At 33.1% G+C, this 21,082-nt stretch overlaps 1 protein-coding gene across 2 annotated transcripts in view; it reads left to right on the top strand.

Annotated features, from left to right (window-relative positions):
- The window catches only part of LOC6580381 (low-density lipoprotein receptor-related protein 1), a 75,156-nt gene that overhangs the window by 1,069 nt on the left and 53,005 nt on the right, over positions 1–21,082 (top strand). The gene's annotated exons all lie outside the window — the stretch shown is intronic.

The raw sequence follows: 21,082 nt of genomic DNA, 5'->3' as shown, positions 1-21,082 counted from the left end.
CAAGTGAAATGTGGCGAACGCGAAATTTTTGCAAAGACAAAACAATACAAGCTGCTGCAACCGATTTAACCCATTGTTGGCCCGTCCTCTGGTCGCTCCCGCTCTAGCTTCAATTCCCGCAGCGACTGTCAACGGCTGCATTCGGCCATAAACAATTCTATGCGCTGCTCGTATGCCAACGAATCGACAACAAATAAATTTTAATCAATGTGCAAATAAGAAATACATCCATAGGCAACAATATCTATGTGTGTTTGTGTGAGCGTGTATGTGTGTCCATATGCATAAATATGTGGAGCGCAATTTCTTGAATGTGGCGACCTCTGGCGAATTGTGGCCGCATTATGCATTCCCATGTTCTAGAACGTCAAAGGCATAAGCAGAGAAGAAGAGGAAGAGACAAAGGCAGCGCTGCTTGGGAGCAGGGAATAAATCAACTAAAAGTCAAGATCATTCGTTAAATTAGATGAGAGAAACATATATGAATATACATGTAAATATGTATGTATGTATATTTTAAATTAAAGTAAGCATTTCCTCATTTGGTGGCGTTAATACAGCTGACATGCACACATACATATTTATTTAGATATGTATATATGTATTTATATATGTGTCTTGTCTGTGCACTTAAAGCGGAGACGAATCAATCAAAATGTTCTTTAGGCAACGGCGACAAACGACGTCAACGAGTCCAACTCAAGCATTTTTAGCTAGACATTCAATTAACGATATGAAGATTAAGTCAGGAAGAACAAGAAAACAATCAGGTTGGGTGTGCCGTATTTTAAAATTGGGGTTTTTGTACTTAAGAATTATTACTGCAGCTAATAATAAATATAAATACATAAATATAAAGTATTTTATTGTTATATTTGTTGCTAATTAAATTAAAAATACATTAAAAATAAATAATAAATAATATTTTAAACTTAATTAACTAGAAATAAAATAAAATAATAATAAATGAAAGTAATAATAAAATAAAATAAAAGTACCATAGATAAAATAAAAATGTTGAATAAAATTCTAAAAAAATTTAATCTAAAAAAATATTAATATTATAAAATACAAAATCAAAGATGTATAATTTATATATATATATATATATATTTTTTTAATTCAAAAGAATTGAAGCTTTACGCATTATATACTTTTTGAGAATTCACCAGAAATTTCTAAAATTGTTTTACTTCTTGGAACTTTGTAAAAAAGCCAAGCAAAAATTTATAATAATTTCTTAATTGAATAAAATATAGAAATTAAAATTGTCAAGCCATAAAAAAAACTTAAGCTGAACATTTTCTATTGCCAAGGCCAAGACTTACAAAATTCAACAGAATTGAGGCTTTGAGCATTATGAGCTTTATCTTAATTATCTAGAAATTTCCTAACCCTTTTTAAAAAGTTTAACTTCTTGAAGTATCTTAACCCTTTTTAATGCTGTTTATTTCCAATGAATAACACAAAAAATATCAAAAATTTTGTTGGCTTAAACTTGACTTTTTTATACGCTCAGCCCGTTTAGGCTTTAAAACCCTTTGGGTTTCTTTCTGGTCCAATTGTGTGGCTCATTGCGCTCCTGCACACGCTTGCCTTCAGCTCGATTCTGTCTTTTACTTTGCTTAACTGTGCGCACTCCTCCCGGCCCAGACACGTCCCTTTTCGGCTGGCCTGGAACAAACTGTAAACAAGCGGCTGCGGCGCAAGGACAATTTGTGCGCTGTGTTAAAATTATGAAGGCCCGTGTGAAGTGGGCCAGAGTAAAACGATGCCGCAAGCGTGCGACTGGGAGTATGGGCAAACAAAGGGCAAAACGTTCTCAGTCTCCCTCTCTCTCTCACTTACATACACACTCTGTCTCTGTCTCACGCTCACACCACGTCCAGCAGGACAAGTCGATGCAACCCCAGAGCTGCGGCAGCTGTTGGGTCCATTGCCCTTGCCAAGCCCCGTGCATCGCGCGCGGGCGGAAATATTGCGGAAACCGTTTATCATGTCGCCAATGGCTGCGTTTTCATAATTGCTGCAAACGCGACAAAACGGCGCAGCTACGGCGAGCAGTCAGCCAATTAGTTTATGCCTACAAAAAGAAATATATACGTATGTATATATATATATAGTTAAGTATATTGAAAATGTAAGTCACATTTGTCCAGATCGAGTTTAACGTACCGATTTCCTATTTTTTATTTTTATTTTTGATTTTCTGTTTGTTTGTTTGTTTGTTTATTTGCTCTGGCGCTGTGAGCGCAAGTTCAAGAGCAAGCGATAACCTGTGCACAGACGATTAAGTAACAACAAAAACAACAACAATACGAATAACACAAATTACAACAGCAACAAACAAGTCTACGCACACACGCGCACACACATGCATAAGTCACACCTGCTTAAGGCCGAGCAAACAAGCCTAAAAAAAAAATCAACGTTAAACCGAGCGAGCCACTGAGCGAATGAAACAAAAATACAAAGAGTAATCAAGACAGCGAGAGAGAGAGAGAGAGAGAGAGAGAGAGAGGGAGAGGAGAGAGTTAGAGTGAGAGGCAGACAGGGAGAGGCTCAGCCTTTGCTTCTGCAAACAAACAATGTAAAGAAAAAGAAAAAAAAAATACATAATACCAAACAACTGGACAAGCCGGCCGGCTTTAAGTCTTGAGCTACAACAACAAAACTTAGACGCAAAAGAGATAGAAAACGGCGCAGCTTGAATGCTCTACTTGATGCAGGGGAAAATTGACAAAGAAAACTCAGAAATTACCTAATGTTAATTAAATATTTTTCTTAAATTTTTAGGAATACTGTAAAAAAAATAATGTACAGAATTTTCAGAAATTATATAATCTTAAAATATTTTTCTTAAATTATTTTAGTTACTTAAGAAAAGTGTATAACTAAAATTGCATTTTTTCTGTATATTAATAATAATTTATAAATCGGTATATTATTATAGCTAAATTATTTATTTGTTTTTATTTATTTATTTTTTTTATTTTATTTTTTTTTTGTATTTTAATTTTTTATTTTATTTATTTTTTATTAAATATGAATAAAGTTTCTTCTTAAAGTCATTTAGTTCTATAGCTCCAATAAAATAACTTCTGACTAAATGCGCCTCAAGAAATCCAAGCTGTAGTTCCATTTTTCCATTTTCTATTACAAGATTCCGCTTAGAATTTAGTATTAAAAATGTAAAACAATAACATACATATGCATATGGATTTTTCTTTGGCTTCAGCTTTACAGAGTAGAACACTTAAAAGAATTCACTTCTGTGGATAAAACTAAACCGAAACTAAAATTTAACTGAATGCATTGAAATAAAAAACTTTTAGTGGAAACCTTGCATTGCCCTCAAATCAAACTCGGAAAACTAAATATTTAGCAGAACATTCGAATTTTACATTTACATAACTGCCCAAATTGACGTCATAGTAGTAACGCCCCATTTCAGCTGAATATTTAGTAGAGTGGTTAAGAGTCGTTTTACTCCTATGCTTGCATAGTACATAAAACGTATGTACGTACGACGAATGCTGTAACTTGTGTGTGGGTCTTCAACAAATGAAGTCCAGACGAACTGGAGAGAGACAGAATGGCAATGGGAATGAAGTCGGGAATGCCAATGGGCAGGAGATGTGGAGGAGGCGGCGCTTAAGGACATGCATCAAGGCTGGGCTCATGAGCAAATAATTATAAGTAAACAATTAAGCGCCGACGTTGCCTTTGCAGCTATTTGCCTAAACGAAAACTTGGCCGACAGTGGGGGACTTGTTTGACTCTTTATCCTCCTATTTTGATTAGTTCTTTGCTGTTGTTTTTATTTCTTTTGTAGCTGTATTGATTTATTGCACAATTCGTTTGCTGTTGTTGTTGTTCTTGTTGTTGTTGGTACTCATTGGTGATTGTCTCATTCGTTATGTACTTAGTTGCAATACTTTTATGGTCTGCCGTCTGTGGCTCGAATGACGCATGATGATGGGACCGGTTCGGGAAAACAAAGACAATGTCAGCATCCAGAGTCTAGACTCGGTTTGCCCTATATGGTTATGGAAACAAAAAGTAAATGTATCTTTAAACTGTGCCGATTGCCGTTGTGTGGCTAAGCTGCTTTTCAAGTATAGAACTGGAATTACACACTGAATATGTATATATACATACATACATACATACATATATAAAACGGTTTATATATAGTGAGATTTACTAATAAAAAACACTTTGGAATCGGTGTAAACATATTTAAAATTAGTATTTTAAGCCATAAAGTAGGATGTGATAGCCCAAACAGCTGTTAGCTGAGAATCAAGTCTATTAAAATGAACAAATATAATGAGACATTGTGTTAAACCGGTTGGGTAACACGTCATTAGCGATTATTTAGACAAGTAGCTCTTAGAGCCTATTTACCACACATTATGAATTGGAAAGGCACTATGATTGCATGCGTGTATTTTAAAGGCATATATATAGCGGATATGTGTGCGATATGGTCATTCGTATTTTTATAAGTCATAAAAATTACGGAAATCAAGTTAGTTATTTTTTAAAATCTATTGGTAGCTGGGTTATTAAAATATGACAAGCTTTTACATAGCTTATTGATTGTCGTAAAATTTTATTTTCGTTTTTCATCAATTAACATATTTATTTCAAAATAAATAGATTAACAAAACTGCGGAAATAAAAGTTTTAAAAGCTAGTTATTAACTCGATTAATACTCGAATTCAAAAGCTTCTATATAAATATGATTTCTTCAATATCACAAACTTTTCTTCTGTCTTTTTCGTAAAATAAAATATTTATTTACATACATAAATATATTTAAAATAATTATTAGCATGCTTAGTCTTTTTTGCAATATATTTATTTATTTTATTTATTTATTTTATTTTATTTATTTATTTTATTAATTAATTAATTAATTTATTATTATTTTTATTCAAAAATTTACCTTAAATTATATCTTTTTTTTTTTTTTTTTTAAAGAAATAAGATTATTCATATATATTTTTTAAATTTATTTGTCCAAATTCTGATGATTAATAAAAATAAAAATTTATATAAGCATTAATTTAGTGATATAAATAAATATTTAACTTATATCCCCTCTTATATCAAGCAGGGTATTAGCAAGCTGAGCAATTCAATTTATTACACCGACGCTTAACTGTTTTCCTTGCAATTAGCAAATTCTTTAGCTTTTGTGAAACTGTTGCAACTGAACCTGATGCAGACGCAGATGCTGTATTCAAATACTTCCTGCTGCATTCCCGTTGCATTCCATTCAGCAACTACAAATAACATATGTATATACTACATGTATTCAGGCTATTCAGTCATAGTCAGTCATATTCAGTCATATTTTGCGCTTTCAGGTTGGTTTTCAATTAAAGAACTGTAAATAATTAGATGGCAATTAAAAATTCATTGCTCGATGCTGACACACGAGCGCCTACACAGAAAGAGAGAGAGAGAGGGATATATATAGAGATAGAGAGACACGCGCATTTTGTGAGACTCATCCAGAGTCTTGACAGCTTGTAATGAACGTATTGCTTGGGTGATTTGTAGTTGGGGCTGTGGCTGGGGGCTGGGCGGAGCTAGAGGTAGGCGGAAAAGTCGCGGCAAGCATTATGACATTTAAATTATTTAAGCTCAACGATGTCGACATGCATTTGCCTTTACCCTAAACCTCAAGCACACACACACACACATGCATACATACAGACGCACACACATACAAGCTTTCATTATATATAGACACAATTTAGTTTTAATTAGCAATGAGCATGAAATAATTGTACCAAACCAAAAGCTACAAACTCAACGAGCAGCTCGAGTGGACCGCAGGCCGGGGCTTAACAGACTGCCCATGCCCTGTGCGCCATCTCTCTTCATTCGTTCTATCTCACTCTCCCTCTCCCTCACTCTTGCTCTTGCCTACATTTTTGGCATAATTATTTTACCCCATTTCTCTGAATGCAAATATTTTTTAATTACCCTCGCTCGGCCGTGCGCTCAGCATTTGACTTGAGACCATTTCTTAACGTTTGCTCTTCTTCTTCTTTCGCGCTCTTCATGAGCCATTTGGCACTCGATTAAAATTATTTTAACGGTCAAGTGCAGTTTAGAGCATATCGTTGCGAATAATTGATGTTACTTAAGCCTTTTTCTAGTAGCTGAAGACGCGCACTCGATGGATAATGGAAATCGAGTAGCAATCAGTCGAGGTTTTTAATGGAAATAAATAGCTTGATTTACAAAAAAAGTTAGTTAAATTTTTTTTTTTTTTTTTAATTTTTTTATTTGGGTTATTAAGTTAGTTAAATTAGTAATAAATATATAATTTTAGTGCAAAAATATTAAAAAGCTATAAATATTAATACAAAACAAATGCTTGTAGAAAATATTGTTAGTTAAATATATTAAAAAAATATTATAAATTAAATATATTTAAAAAATATTATAAATTAATTATATTAATTAAATAAATATACATTTCAATTTCATTTTTTAGAAATATAAAGAATATAACTGTTAAAGACTTAATTCTAATCAAGTGATTAAAATTAAAATTTAAAATAGTAAAAGATAAAATTATATTAAAGGTATAAATAATTTCATCTAACTTTTATCTAAATATTCTTATTAAATCAGCATTTCAATTAAAGCATTTGCAGTAAATTTAAGCAAGTGTCTGTTATTTGTAAGATAAACTTAAGACAGCGCCTCTAACTATGCTATCAATTAATTGAAACTCCTAAATGCCCAGCCGCATGAGCTTAAAATGCAGACATGCTATCACCTCATAAACTGCCATGCCTGAAACATGCACTTCAAACTAAATGGACTAGCATACAACTTGAGTGCTATACATACATGTACATATATATTTATATATATTTGTGAGCGATCTTTAAGTCTGTTTAAACTCAGTTGAGCATTCGCATTGCCACAGGCTAGCTATTAAATTTACAAGCAAACACACACACAGACACACACACTCAGCCAACTCTTTGGCGCCTCTGTCAGCCATAAGCTCTATAAAAGCACAACAGCAACAACAATAATAGCAACAACAAACAGGGTTGTGTATGCAGACTTATAAAGCATATGCCATGGAGCTGGAACGTTATCCATAATACGACCATAATGCTCTAGCAGAAGAGGCATTAAAGTAGCAAGAGTAAAAACGCAATATACTGCTCACTCGCTCTCTCATTCTATCTTTCTCTCTCTCTCTCTCTCTGCCTTGCCCTAGCTGTCACACTCTTGTCTGTCCCCACACACAACATAAGTCCAACACTTGCCTGTGTTTTAATATTGAAAATCATTTTACATTGTTTGCATTTGCTTACTGCAGTCAAGAGCGGGGGGAGGGTGCCAGAGGGACGCAGGCATTGGTGGTTAGAGTGATGAGTACTAAGGCGTTGAGCTTGTCGCAGTAAATGTTTTAGTCATGTAACGACAAGCCGCAGTGCCAAATCCATATACACACACACACACACCCACACAGATACAGACACAGGCAAATATACGCGGACAGCAATACAGTTTAACTGTCACGATATAGACATAAATTGTGTTTATGCAAATTGATTTTGTGAATTTGTAGTTTTGTGAATGAATGAACTCACATAGCATATCTTAAATAAATATAAAATTGCATATTTAATAAATTTAGTTATAAATATATGTTTTTTAATGTAAAATAACTGAAAAAGTTGGCTTTATCATTATTAATGAAAAGATAGACTTTTCACTTGACTTAAATCTAATAAAATAATTAAAATTTACATTTCTTTGGAAACATTAAAAAACTCGGATAAATTAATATAGTTAAAGTTTTTGTAAATTAAATATTTAAAAAAAATTAATACTTCAAGTATTTTAGGAATATTATTATTATTTCTGAACATCAAAAGTAATTTTTTTTTTATTTGATATTATATTACATATTTTTTTATTTTACATTATCAAAGAGTTTAAAAAGAAATTAATTATAAATATTTGATAAAATAAAATTAATAAAAAATATTAATATGCTATTAAGTATTTTTAGTATTTAATATATTTATATTGACTTAATACCAAAAACTAGCATATTAACATTTTTCATTAATTTTTTAAATTAATTTTTTTTTTTTATCAAATATATATATTTATTTTGTTAATAAATATAAATATATATTCCTAAAAAAAACCCTATTAATAAATATTGCTAAAAAATTGAATATATATGCTCCAAAGTATTTGATATTAAATACTATCAAACAATTCAGGACTAAAGTTAGTAGTTAGATAGTCAAAGTAGCTAGTGAATTAAGTTGATTTCCTATTTCACTTATTATCCTATCTAACTGTTTATAGCATGTTGTATAGTCTACACAGAACTATCAGCTATTTTAATTAAGTACTTCATTCAAATTTTAAAGAACTCTCAACAATACGAACTTAATTTGTTCCTTTGCCTAATACAGAAACTCATTGAACTGCAAATGGTTCCCAAATGGTTATTTTTAATATGATTTTAATTGATAAAGGCAATTAAAGCAATTAGAGCACTATTGTTATCATTTAATTACTGCATTTAATGAAATAAACTAAATTGTAATGGTAACGGTCTGTGTTTATTTACATATATGTAATATACATTGAGGTCTCTATTAGCGAATAGCTAAACATTGCGAATTTCAGCTTATGTAACAATTCTTTTATTAGTTCAGTTTGATTGTATTGTTTTTTGTATTGTTAGTTTTAGTTCATCCGCCATTTGGGGTTATCATGATCTGCGATATGTGTGTGCCACGCATGAACTTTAAATATGGTCACATGGCTGCTGTCATTGGCGTTTAGTTGTTGACTTGGGTCGAGCCGTTTGCTCTAAATGCATAGCTCTCTGCATGTGTGTGTGTGTGTGTGTGTGTGTTTGTAAGTGTGTACAACATTTATTGCTCATACGCCGCGTTGTAGAGCATTTTACAAAGTAATTTAAGCGAACGACGACAGGCGGACAGCAGGCAGGGTGAGAGAAGAGATGGAGAGGGAGAGAGGGAGAAGGGAGAGTGGAGGGAACGTGTGTACGGCAACTAAAACGCAAATTAATGATACGCAATTGCGGCAAATCGCACGCTTCCATGTGGGCGCCATTTTGTTAGAAGTGCGCTGCAATGCTGACAACGAGAGCGAGTGAGAGAGGGATGCAAGAGAGTGAGTGTGAGTGAGAACGAGCAAGGAAAGGGTAGCCAACCGAGTTGCCTTGCATCAGTTTTTTGTTGTTGTTCTGCTCGTTGTTCGGGCTTTTTTTTCAGTTTTTTGTTGCATATTTGTCTACCTTGATGCAGTCACCGTTCGCTCTTGACGTTGTTGTTGTGTTTTGTGCACTAATTTTTTTCCTGGATTTTCTTTTTGCGCAACGCCTTTTGTTTGCTAGGCTCTCGTTCCCCAATGACTCGCACTTGTTGTAGCTGCTGCTGCTTCTACTACTACTGCTGCTTTTTCTACTACTGTTGCTGCTGTTATTATAACCAAGCGCTCGACGCTTTGGCAAATTGTTTCCACTTCTCGTTTTTACGCAACGCCTTTTGTTTGCCGGTGTTGTTCTCTCCCTGTTGGCCCGGCCTATTTAAAAAATGGGCTTTTTAGCACTCCACATTTCGAGCTGTGCCTAATGCCCGGTCATCAGGAAAATATAAGTGGAATAAGATAGAGAAGACGTGATTCTCTAGCACGGGCTCTAATCAGAGTCTGCCTCTTCTGTCACATCCAACTCACATTTGTTGTCAGCCCAGCCGATAAGCATCATCAATAAGATACGCTACTGTCACAATATTTGACATAATCGTTGATGCGGCGAGCTTTTCCTAATTTATGACATGTCCACGTTCACTCCATTACGAAGACAACGGCAGCCTCAAATGCTGCAGAGTATGAAAGACGAAAGACGACTGACAGATGACGAGCGGGACAGAAAGACCTTTTAGTGGAGGCTGCTTATCAGCGAAACAATAAGCGAGCCATGAAATATGAGCACAGACAATGGATTGACAACGAATATACATCATCCAGCTGGAGGAAGAGTTGCATGAGTGTGTGTGTGGGGGTTAGCTTTAACTCTGAGCTAATCAATTTGATTAGAAGGAATGATTCAATGAGAAAAGTAAAACAGAGTGGATAGGAAAAGGGAAGAGGGGGAGAGAGTTAGACAGAGAGATGATCAAATTATAAGATGAAACCGTTCTATAGTGAGGCAGAGCGAGATATAGACATCAAAGACAAGAGCTTCGATATATAAGATGTGTGACTAACTATTGTGTAGAGATAAATAGAAAGAGAGAGAGAGTGAGAGAGATATATAGCACGAGAAAGATAAACTTAGAGATCAAATATATATAGATACAGACAGATAGAGAGGCAGCGAGATAGACTAATAGAGACAGAGAGAGAGAGAGAAAATGAGATCAAGTGCTGATTATGTCAGATTTAAGGTTTTAAACTGTTTTACAAAGAGAGAGAGACAGGAAGACAGAGAGAAAGAGAGACAGACAGTATAAGGTAAGAAAAACTATTTCATAGCGAGCAAGAGAGACAGAGAGAGAGAGAGAGGAAGTGTGGCTGTGAGACATTAGGTATTAAAAGATTATTAAGTAGGTTTATAAAAAGGAAAATAGGTAGAGTCAGAGACAGATAGGAAGATCAAATGCCAAGGCTGTAAAGAATTGAATACTGATTTATAGAGAGATAGATAGAGGTCTAACGCTTATGCAGATGAATAATAACAGAGTTCACATGATCCACCTGCAATAAAAATATCAATAACATTTGAAAGCTGATACCTGTCATTTAGTTAGAAGAAGATCAACGTAGCAGCGACTCAGATCTTCTTGTATATGTTCAGACAATCTTCAACCTATATATATTTGTTTGTTATATTATAATAAGAACATACATAATTATTAGTTCAATTTAATATGCGCATATTTCAATTAAACAAAATTCATTGCTCATCGTTGACTTTAAAATCGACCTAATGACAATTGTCAATAATATTTTGATTGATTTTGATCGCAATTACTTTCTTTTTTATTGTTATGCAAATTCGAACTACAATTGATAGCGGCAAATAAATTCCGATGAGAATGAAATTCATTAAAACTTTCTTGGCTTTTAGCTGACATCGACACAGAATTAAAAGCTGCGGCTAATTAGTTAATTTAAAATGACTTGCAAAAAACGAAAACAAATAATAACAACAACGACAACTGAGGTAAGATGCTCTGGAGATGACTAAGCTTGGCTTTGCCCCCTCGAAAAGTTTCCACATTAAAATTGGCGCTAAAAACTAACAAAGTTTGGTTTGGCAACGGGATTGTCACAGGAAAAACCGCCTCCACGTCAGTAAGCAATGGATCTTCCATATGACCCCAGCAATGTAAGGGTGGATGCGTATGGGAGTCGTTTATACAGTTGATTTATATGCGAAAATATTTTAATTAGTTTTAATTTTGTTTAACGTCGTCTGACTCAGTACTGAAAGCCGCGTCAGGCCCTAGGCACAGTTTTTGCTTAATTGTTTTAGTGAATGCCGCGGGCTTAATTAAAACATTTTGGGGTCGCTTCTTAACGAAGCTGGAGCTGGGGGGGAGTGGAGTGAGGGTGAGGGTGAATGGGCTGTGAAATTAATTTAAGATAATGCTAAGCAGTTGTTTGGAAGTTTCATTACTTCAGTCAGGGGACAACTTAATTACAATGGCCAAAAGTGTTAGACATATTCAATATATTATAGAAAGTGAGAACTGAAGTTAAGGAAATGCTGTTGAAATGGAAGCTACATGACTCGCCTTTAATTGTAAAGGCAATAATCTGAAATACAAGAGAGATGTAAAGAACACATAAAACATATATATTAAGAAAAATAAAAATATATTAATAAAAATAGTATTTAAAAAATAAATGAAATCAAAAAATAAAAATTACATATATATTATTATTATTATTATTATAAATAATTACTATTATAAATAAAAAAATATAAATTATAAATAATTATTATAAATAAAAAAATATAAAATAATGTATATTTAAATAAACAAATATATTTAACTAATATCAAATAATAAATAATAAAAAAAATACATGAAAAATAAAATAAAATAAAAATATAAAAATAATATACATGTAAATAATAAAAACGAAAATAATATATATTTTTTATTTATATAATATTATATTATATTATTTTTATTTTATATTTTTATTTTGCAAGCTGTTGTATAAATGTATTGAATGTGTGAATATGTCTTATATGTGCTGGATTTCGTTTTGTCTCTTGTCTCATGTTTCTCTTGTACAAATATATTTAAATAATTTATAATAATAAATAGGCAAAGAATATTAACAGAATTGAACCACTTCTTAAAGTAAAATAAATTCTTAATCAAATCCAAATGTAGGACAGCGCCAAACCAAAGCCAAACTCTACTATTCATTATCAAATTTCATTTATTTTAAATTCATTAAAAAATGTTAGAGAAACATAAAAGATAATGAAATTTAAATCGAAAATGGGCTATACATATAAAAAACATATTCAAAAAATTTCCCACCCAGAGTCCGAGAATTAATCTAAAAAAGCAACAACAAGACTTTACTCAGATTACATGATCCAACACAAAGCGTAAAACAAATATAATTCTATTAATTAATGAATAAGGCAAACAAATAATTGCACGCTCATTATACGAAAATACCTGTTATATTATTAAATTACCATATCCAGATTAATTATTCAATTGTAATGCAAATAATTGTAATTGGAAATATCTAAAATAATTAATTTGTGCAGTCGACTTAGCTAAATCAATTTAAATACCTTAATGAATATGTGCGCCATAAATTTTGCACATTGCTTATGCGATAACTGTTAAATAAATCGATGGCTTAAGCGGATTAAGGCCATGGGATGCGAATGGAGCATAGGGGCGGGTTGGGGCAGAGCGGGCACATCATCCGTCCGTTACCTACATCAATTTTCATTTAAAATTTTCATTTCGTATTTCTCAGCTGCATGCAAAATCAATTTCAATTTGCACTAATCTCTTTGATATGCTTTCCGTTGATGCCATCTTTTGCACCTGACTGTCAAATCGTGTTGCATGTTTGCTTCTTTATGGGCTTTAAGTCCTGAACTTCCTCGTTTGTAGTCTGGAGTCTTGTTTGCGCTGCAATCAGTGCGCATTAGGTGCTAATTAGCCATGTTAAACAATTTTGCACCACACACTCAACCACAAAACCCACTGACCACTGACCAGGCCAACCACGTTTGAGAAATTTTCTGTACCGTACTGTATTCCAAGGGGGTTCAGCAAAGTTTGTAATTCATTTATTGGGGGATATATATATATTTTTTTAGCACACTTAATTACTAATGAAAGCTTGTGCAAAAGGTTTTCTATAAAAAATGTATTTTTTTAGGTTATTAATATAAATTTAATATGCTCTGTATATACATGTATATGTTGGGTATATGGAGACTCTTTACTCTCCAGTTAGTTAATTAACTTTATAGGGCATCTACTAGTCAGTACAGAAAAGTTCTATTTGTTTTTTCTGGCTTTTGTTGTTATTGTTGTTGCAGCCGTTGATTTTTGTGTAATTTACGCATTTCACACAATTTTTGTTCGATTTCGAATTCGCAGCACACACGGAATCAAGGTATATGGAAAAATATGTGAAAAAGTATGTCTGACGTGTGGATTTATGGTAACTGCGTGGGTGGGGTGGGCGTAGAGATGAAAAATTGACTCGCTCGATTGGTATTAATAACAATAATATCATTGCCGGACATTTTCCAGATGAAATTGTTTGGCACTCGACGCGAATGAATTTCAATTTGCACAAATTAATAAATGTATATATATATATATATATGTACAGATACAGATTTATATATATATATATATATATATATATGTATATACGTATATATGTATAGATTACATGGAATTGTAAAAACTGTTCCACAAGCATATCAATAATTGACAGCGGGCAGAAAAATGCGCAAAGAACTTTAAGCGATATTCATTTGATGGAGTGCCAAATTGACAATTGATTGACAACAGTGCAATTTCGCAATAAAAGCAAAAATGATGATAACTTGAAAAAAAAAGGCAAACACAATGATTGAGGGAGAGCTGCGGCAGATAGGGAAAATTGTCTGTAAAATATTGTAAAAGATTCATTAAAGTTTAGTTTTTATATTTTTTTATTTAGATATATATATTTTTTCCAGTTTTGAGAAGGAATATATATGAAATAAAAGTAATAATATTATATCTATCTATCAGAATGTTCTATAGAATAGATTGCAAATAAAAACAACTTGCTAAAATTTACGAAATATGAGTTTTGTATAAGAGAAATTAAAATCAGCTTATCATAATTGAAATATTTCTTAAATAATTAAATAATTTACAATCAGTTGGCATAAATGTCTTTTAAATTTGCTCTATTTAAGAGAAATTTCAATTATAAAATTCCATTTAAGATTTCAATTCATTCATTTAATATTTTATTAGGACAGACTCATTGATATATATATATTCAATTGCTGAAACTAATAGTTCAAATAAATATTTTATACTGACATAGTTATTGCTCTATGCTTAATTGAGAATGTAAAACTTCCAAATGCTTTTATTTGTCAAGAAGATTTTTCCGAATATTTATTTTAGTTGCAAGTTTATGTTTGATAATAAATATTAATTTTTTCCTAGCTATAAAAAAAAGTCGAGTTAAATGTAGGTTACCCATGTATAAAAATACTTTGTTTAATTACTGAATTTCACTTAGATAAAACTCGAACGTTTTATCATCGAGATGCTCCACTGCAGAGAGAACAGAATTGATGGCATGGCATTTTCTCATAAAACTACTGAGAGTTCTGTCGTTGGCCATATTTCATTTGTCTAACGCACATGGAAGCAAGGCAGACAGGCTCGAATGCGGGCGCCCCAGTTACAATAATATGAGTATCCTATATAAATACCCTTTTCACGCTGTAACAAAATCCACACAGACATTTGTTTCAACTCGTTCCTGGTTCGGGACAACCCTGTAAAAAGTCACAAAGCCACCACCACTATCAGAAAAAACAGAAAACCAAAAAATAATAAAAAGGGCCAGCTGAACTGTTGCCCAGTGCGGGGCTCTGACCTCGACTTCAGCGCCCGCTTTTTATGCATCGTTTGCCGGAGTCCGATGCGACCTGCAACCCTGCAAGGGGGCACACACGTTAATCAATCTCTGATAATCATTTTCCTCCAGAATCTGCGGAACCGTATACAAATACATGTGCAAACACATGCATGAATATATATGTATATAGATATAGAGATGATATATATGTATATGTATCTTTCAGCTCGCCGCATTGCAATTTATTTCGTGGCGCAGCGTTGAAGGATTATATGCATATATACAAATAATAAAAAAACATACACAAAAAAATAATAAAAATTATTCATTTTGCTTTTTGTTTGTAATCATTTTTGTTTATTCTACAGGCAAATATAGCCAGCAGCTTCTGATGAATCTGAATAACCAGCGGATAAAAGCAATTTTTTCTCTGTCAGTTCTTATGAATTACTAAAAATATATATATATTTTTATTTATATGTGTAATAAAAATATATATACATATATATGTTATGAAATAGCAACTGTGTCAGTTAAAAAAGAAATATCTGTATAAAAGTCCTAAAAATGCAATAATTGAAATATTCTGCTCACAAACCTCGATTTGATTGTTACATGATTTTATTTCACTTTGTGCTTTGCTATAAGGTTTCAATATCAACAATTCATTTTTGATATAATCTGTCGTTTTTATACCCATTTATTGAGTGAAATGAGTATATTAATTTCGTCTATTCATATAAATGCAAACCATTTTCTTGCTAGTTAATTAAGCTAATTAACTATGTCTCTTACACGATAGCTCTAATTTATATTAAAATATACGAAAGCTGGACTTGGAAAACCTTATTTACTGATTATTTTCGCTTTTTATGATTTAAAAAGTTTTTTATTTATTTATATATATTTTTTTAAATTACTACAAATTTTTAAAATTATTTTTTTGTTTATTTTTTTAAATTAATTTATTTTTATTTATAGTTCTTATTTTTATTTATTTATATATTTTTTTATTTATTTATATTTCTTTTATTTATTTATTTTTATTATTTATTTATTTATGTTTTTTTTTTTTAATTTTTTAAATTAAAAAATTTTTATTTATTTATTTATTTATTTCTTTTTACACAAAAGTGTTTGATATTTTTATTGATACAAATATTATTTTTATTATTATTAATTATTTCTTTTTTCATTTCAATTGAATATGTATATATTATTTATATTGTTGTCTACCGTTGACTTTGACTCCCCAAGTAGTCACTGCAATACGATAAAATCTATATTTTGCCACATTTTAAACGAGTATATTGCAGTCGGTAAGGCCCGACTGCAACTGTCTCACGTCACATGATTCTTTCGCATTGAAATGTGGGAATCTGTCAATATTATTACTTTCACTTTCGATGTGTTTTTGCTCTTTGTTTTTTGATTAATTTGAAAAATTTCTACTGTTATTGTAGCAGCTTTTTAATTGTTTGCCGTTCGGTTCGCATGGTTTAATTGCTCGCTCATCGCTGCCGTTGCCGTTGCCATAAATCAATGCAAATTGTTTTTGCTGCGGCACAAAAATTGAGAATGCCAAACCAGATTTTTTATTTTTATTTTTATTTGTTTCTTTATTTATTTATTTATTTTTTTTTTTGGTCGGGCTGATAAAGCACGCAAATTGCAAAGAAGCTGATAGCTCGTGCTGCCCTTTTGACATAAACTGGCATCGATTCATGCTGTTGGCCTTTATGCTTATATACGCGTATATATGTATGTATATATTTCTATATTTTCCTTTAGCTTCTCGACTGCCATGCGCCATGTTGCTCCACTTTGTTGTCAGCTTGTCATGTTGCTACTGTTGTGTGTGAGCTGATGATGCCTCTTTTTTTATTTTTATTTTTATTTTTATTTTATATTTTTTGTTGTTGATGCTGTTTTAATGCGCCAAGCTGGTAAATTAAAACGCTGCTTTGTTTCACTTAACGCTGGCGCTGTGCATTGTGTTTTAGAGAAATTTTTAATTTCCTAGTCCTTTGTGGCGCGGTCTGGCAACTAATCTGGCACGAGGGCACAGGCAAACGCTTTTCAGCTCCGGCTTGTTTGCAGAGCGCCGTTTGAGGGAAGCCATTAACAAACATCTGTATGGACAGCAAAGTGCTACACGAGACTCGTTCACCTTAAACACACACAGAGCAAATATAGACAGGTAGACGGTGTGGCAATCAGTTAGGTGAGTGGGAGGGGGCTGAAGATAGAGCAGAGAGCAGCGAGCAGCACGCAGTGAGCAGCGGGCACACATTGCCAGCTTTTAATCTTAATTTTATAGTAGTGCAGTCTTAGCTCAGTTCAGGTCCATGCTGCTGCTGCTGCTGCTCCTACCTGTGCCAGTTTCCATTCCATGTAGTGCAAATAAACTGCACTTCTCTCGCCCCACTCCCTTCTCAACGTGCACATCTTCAAATGGCACTCGACGGGCGCCCAACTCGTAGCTCGTAACACTTTTTAATGCTACCTACTTCAGCAGTTTTGAATGCTGCTTATGCTTTGTTGTAAGTTAATGCTGTCGCATTTGCTGTTGTTGTTGTTGCTGTCGTTGTTGTTGTTGTTGTTGGCCGAGTTAATTAAATCAGTTTAAATATGCACACAGCTTATCGACAATTGCCATCCCAGCCCACAGCCCCAGCCCCAGCCCCAGCCCAGCCCAGCGCACAGTACACAAATAGCATCCCAATTAGTTTCGTTATATTATAATAGTCTAGTTAGCAAAATTCTATTTACAATGTGTAAATTGTTCAGATTGCATTTGCCCGAGACCCATGTGTGTTGTTCGGCTGCCAGCTAATTAGAAAATAAATGTATTTATTTATAGCATATGAAAATTGTGTCTATTGATTGCGTATCGGCAACGATGTGGCAACCGATCAATTTCTATTACATCAACTGTGGTTCGCCATTTATGCTGCGATTGCAATTCCAATTGCCAGCACGAATAATAGTTTAAGCTTGTTCGAACACAGCCAGGGGAATAGTTACGATTTATGATGCAAGTTACGTTGACGATGCTGTGTCATAATGCAACAGGGCTTAGTATTTGTAGCCAGAATCATTACTTTTGACCTATGCTCTTTGGCCAAGGATTTTTTAAAGGTATTTTTAGCAGAAAAGCATTTAAAATGCAATTTTAAATAGTTTCAGTGTTTCAAAAATATTTAACTAAGCCAAAAATCTAAATATTTTGGTTTGGCATGTTTTAAAAAAATTTATAAAAATAATTTTAATGAATATTTGTAAAAACCTGAAGCTTTGCTTTTAACTGATATAATTTTGTGTATGGAAAAATTGATTAAACTGTATTTTCATCAATTTTCGCTTATTTTTCAATGCCCCAAAATTTGCTTTAGTCTAATCAATGTTTTAATTAAAGGGACATAATTTTTCATAATTGAAAAATGTCAGACTTATTCAGTTGTCCTTCATTGTATAGCTGAGACAATATATTCCCGTTCTTCTGTTCCTGATAGTAGCTTAGAATGAAGAAGTAAAGTTGTTCGGTATCTCCTAGTCGATCACACCTGACCAGCGCACTCTTATTTCATATAATAATGCACTTACCCTTCCTTTGATAACATTTCATTGTGTAGAATCTGAAAATGCTTTTAAGCGTTGCCCTTACCAATTTCTAAATGCATTTACAGTCAATTGACTTTTGGCTCTGTGGCCTAGATTTTTGGCTTTCAATGGATTATAGTTTGTTAGCAGTTAAAATTATTTTTGTTCGATTTGTCTGTATTTCTCACAATCTCTTTACTCTTTATACTCTCCATATATTTCTTCAAGGCTTAGTTTCAGCACAAAGCTAAAATCTCGCCCAATCGATTTCAACTTTAAGGCTTACTCTCTCCACAAAGCTAGAATCTTGTGTGTTTCTAAGTACTCGTACATGGGATTCGTTTTATAATTGTTCGGAAAAACTTGTAAACTTGTATCCAGCAGTCGAGCATGTGCTTACAGCAATCAGCTGCTGCACACACTCACAAGTGACACATTAATTTGACTAATTTGAAATGTTCGTGTACCAATCGAATTTCAATCTATTCTCTGTGGCAAAAACTTTTTAGCAAATGCGTGCGTGTGTCAGTGTGTGCGTGTGTGTGCGTGAGTGTGTGGAGTGTTGAAAATTACCATTGCATACTTGACAGCATGACCAAAGTTTTCTACACTTGCCAAGCAGCTCTGTTTGCACTCTGCATAGACACACGTCGCTCAGTCTCAGTCTCAGTCGGTGTCGGTCTCCAGGCGTCTGGAGCTGGGCCTAGGCCCTGTCATAGCCAAATTGCCTTGAAATCTTTTGACATGCTACGTCAAGTTTGTCATATGTCCTGCGTCGCCATTTGTGTTGTCGCCCCCGCAGCTAAAACGAGACGAAGAATGCCAGAAAATTGTTTTAAAGTGTGTCAGCATTTCCGTACGCGCGTCTTGGTAAAGTGAAAATGTTCGGAATTTTAATGAAGGGCTGCCTGAGACTGGAGATTCTGTTGGCTGTTGGTTGGCCGGAACCTGACGGGCCAATAGTCCGCACAGATTTGCAACAGAGGCAGGAATCTCTTGCTAGCCAACTAGCTTACGTAGGCAGTCGGCTGCCACTGCCGCTGCCTCTGCCTCTGCATCTGCCACTGCTTTGCATATTTTTCCATTAAAAGCGATTTAAATACCCGGCGTGGTTTTATTTTTATTTTTTTAATGTACACACACACACACACACCTACACATACATTTACACATATTTACATTTTTACTTCTGCGCTGTGAGGTTCAGGTTCAGATTTGTCCGACACTTTGGCAAAAGTTCACTTTGCAACCTAAAAAAAAAATGTAAGAAAAAAAAATTGAATTTTATAATAAATTTTGCGCAGACCAGAGAAGGTTTTAAGATAGCTTCTTTGCCTGCCTGCCTGCCTGCCTGCCATTGGCCCGCTTCTATCTGCTGGGTCCCCTATCGCAGCGGCAGCCAACGTCTGTCGCTCGAGAATTTATGTGTGTGCGGGTTAAGTCGTCAGCAGGTTAGTCAATGTGCCGCTCCACTTGTCGCCGCTCGTTCGTGCGCATCCTTGGCCAATGTTGACGCTTGCTGCACGACGAGCTCAAACAAACAGCTCCGAAATTGCAAGTGATTATAAATAAATTTTCAATTTTATGAACGTTGAAAATATTTGCAAAAGCTAAAATAGAATCAAATAACATAAATACATATTTAAAATTAAATTTACTTGAAATGCAAAAACAATTTAAAATTTCTTGACGTTTACTACTTAAAATTGTTATTAATGTTTTTTTTTTAGTATTTGTCTTTTTATCTTTAAAAATATTTTTTATGCCAAAAGTGATTTTTTTTTAAATGTATCATTAAAACTTATCAAATTTATATTAAAAATATTAAATAATATTTAATTATTATATATTATTTAATAAATAAAAATATCTATTAATAATATTGTATTATTAATATTAAAAAATACATATTAAATAATAATATTTTAAAAAGACATAATTATATAAAGAAAAATCAAATGCGAATATGTATATAGTTTTCTATTTATTAAAGTGAAACATGACTTTTCGTTTTCCTTGTCGATTATTTTATTTTATTATATTTATATTTATTTATTATATTTAATTTCTTTAAAATTAATCCTTCTCTCTTTCTCTATTTATTTGCAGGTAAGCAAATACCAATATCTATGCACATGAAGTGTTCAAATATTTCCTGGGAATTTCAAACACACACACACACACGCACACACATAAGCCAGCCCTTGGGCGGTTAAATCAACCAAAAAATGTCGGACTTAATTGAGCGCTAAATTTGCGCACATTAAATTTATTAGTCAT

This window comes from Drosophila mojavensis, unplaced genomic scaffold, assembly GCF_018153725.1.
Source record: "Drosophila mojavensis isolate 15081-1352.22 unplaced genomic scaffold, ASM1815372v1 contig_81, whole genome shotgun sequence".
In the NCBI taxonomy this organism is placed as follows: Eukaryota; Metazoa; Arthropoda; class Insecta; order Diptera; family Drosophilidae; genus Drosophila; species Drosophila mojavensis.
This window is presented reverse-complemented; position numbering and strand designations above follow the sequence as displayed.